General features: G+C 53.1%; 1 pseudogene; it reads left to right on the plus strand.

Moving 5' to 3' along the window:
• The first annotated feature begins 234 nt into the window (after positions 1 to 234).
• LOC118854610 lies at positions 235 to 2,166 on the plus strand (annotated as a pseudogene).
• The last annotated feature ends 207 nt before the right edge of the window (positions 2,167 to 2,373 follow it).

The following is a 2,373-nucleotide window of genomic DNA, read 5'->3' on the forward strand; positions in this document are numbered from 1 at the left end:
TTATTATTAAATTAAAATATATACGGAAAATATGAGAATCCTTGATAATGGTATTAGAAGGGAAAAGGAAGCCTTTTTCAAATTATGTTATATAGATGTTCACATCTTTGCAGTCACAAAATTGACTGAAATGGTCTGAAAGGGGCACACTAACATTTGAGGGCATCCCCAAAAAGGTTGCATTTAGAAGTTGATGCTTAAGCTGCATCTTGAAGGAAGAAGGATAGCGATAAGATGAGTGTGAGGAAAAGAGAAGGTAAGTTTAGCTGGATCACCAAGTGCAGTAAGGAGAGTGATATACAACGAAGCTGGAAAGCTAGGTTCAGCTAAAGTTGTGAAGGGTTTTAAAAGTTAAGGAAGGGGAGCTCTCTTACCCACAGCAGTGGTGGAGCGTGACTGGGCCGGTCCTTGTTGTGAGCTCCGGGGCTGAACCTAGACGCAGATCAAAAGAACCTGTGCTTTGGCAGCTTTCTGGGTGCTGGTTGTAGGTGGATCTTACACCCCCACAGAAGCTGGAATCCAGATTGTGGAAACAAATCCCTTCTGGGGGCCGCCCCCCCCCCCCCCCCGGCGCCTTGGCCGAGCCGCGCCTACGCGGTGGTGCCGGGTCGGTTCCGCAGAAATGCAGTGCTACTGACTTTGGGTGCTGTGCAGGTTATGCACCAGGCACTGGCATGGCGGGATCTGGCCTCCCTGCCTCAGGACCTGTACCCGGCCTTATTCCAGGTCGCTTTCATGTAGGGCAGCATTCCGGTGCTGATGCCACTGGTGCGGACGTGGCCCTTCTCGCGCCTCAGCTTCCGGCAGCTGCTGCCCCAGCCCAAGCAGCTCGGCTGGCCCAAGAGGCCCCACCAGGATAGCGTGGAAGCCGTGATCGATGCGCTGCTCGACACGCTGCCCAGGGTATATAGGAGCAGGAGGCCTCAGCTTCGAGTGTTGGACATGACTGGCTTCCTGGATGCCAACTGCGGGGAGCACCCCACAATTATGAGCATGTGGACTCGAGCAGTGGCAAGGACCTGTTTCACCTCCAAGAGTCTGGCCACAAGAGCTCAACGCTTCGGCAAGCACCTAAAGTTGGATCCTCAGTTCCCTGTCGCCAGTCTTGTGGAAGTGCACATTGACCTGCTGGTGAACCGAAATTCTTACGGTTTCCTGAAAGGGGCTCTCCAGGCCAGCCCTTGTGGCCCCCCTCGCCTTTGCTGCAGGGGCCTTTGCGCTGAGGAACTGTTGGGTCCTCGCAGTGTAGCTCTCTTGGAGCTGCTGGACCCAGTGTGTCTGCGCCAGGTGGACCTTCTCGTCAACAACCTGGGACTCTCAGGCCTGTGTACTCTCGTGCCCCACATGGCCAAGTTCACCCACCTGTTGAGCCTGAAGCTACGATACAGCAATGTGGATGTACGGTGGCTCACAGCTGAGGAAGAAGGCAGCTTCCAACTCTGTTTCTGCAATTGGCCCGCTGAGGAGCCTCAAGGAACTCAACATGTGTTCCTTTGGACTCTCAGGCTGCCTTCATCAGCTCCTTAGCAGCCTACAGGGCCCTCTGGAAAGCTTGGAACTTTTCTCCTGTGCCCTTCTCTCTGGGGACTTGAGTTACTTGGCCCAGAGCCCCCATGCCACCCATCTCAAGAAGCTGGACCTCAGTGAAAACAAACTATCTGGTGACTTCCTGGCACCTCTTCAGAGACTACTGAGGGAAACCTCAGCCTCCCTGCTTTGTCTGGATGTTAGAAAGTGCCAGCTCATGGATGTCGACCTTGTTAGTACCTTGCCTAACCTATGCTGCCGTACCCATCTCGCTACCTTAGTCTCTATTGGAACCCTCTTGCTAGTTCCGGAGTGAAGAACTTGATCGAACACTCACTGGCATTGCCTGAGCTCCAGCTGGTTGTTCCCCCAGTCCCTGTGGATTGCTACAGGGACCTGCCATGGCCACCCTCTTCAACCAATCTCCTAGAGGGTACTGTGGATGAAGAGAGGCTTGCCAGTGTGCAAGCCGAGCTGCAGCAGTTGCTACAGGCCAGACGGCGCCACAGTGTGCTATGGACCATGGATTTCTACGGCCACAACAGTTTTGACTACTTCAGCCTGTAGTATCTGTATATTTATATTTATGGAGTAGAAGGGTGGGGAGGGGAAGTGCGAAGAGAGGCAGTATTCCTCTGCTTTGCTACTAATTCAGTATTATTCCAAGGAGGTGAGTGCCTCCTTCTCTGAGCTTTGGCAGAACCAGAATGAGCCATACTCAGTATATGCTCCTGGATGGGTTGTGTAACAGGGTTATAGACTTTCTGTGCCTTGTCCATGCTGGCCATAACGGCAGAGTTGTTTCAGGGCCAGAAGTTCTGGCTTTCAAGGAGAGGGGAACCCTCT

Source organism: Trichosurus vulpecula, chromosome 6 (genome assembly GCF_011100635.1).
Source record: "Trichosurus vulpecula isolate mTriVul1 chromosome 6, mTriVul1.pri, whole genome shotgun sequence".
Classification (NCBI taxonomy): Eukaryota; Metazoa; Chordata; class Mammalia; order Diprotodontia; family Phalangeridae; genus Trichosurus; species Trichosurus vulpecula.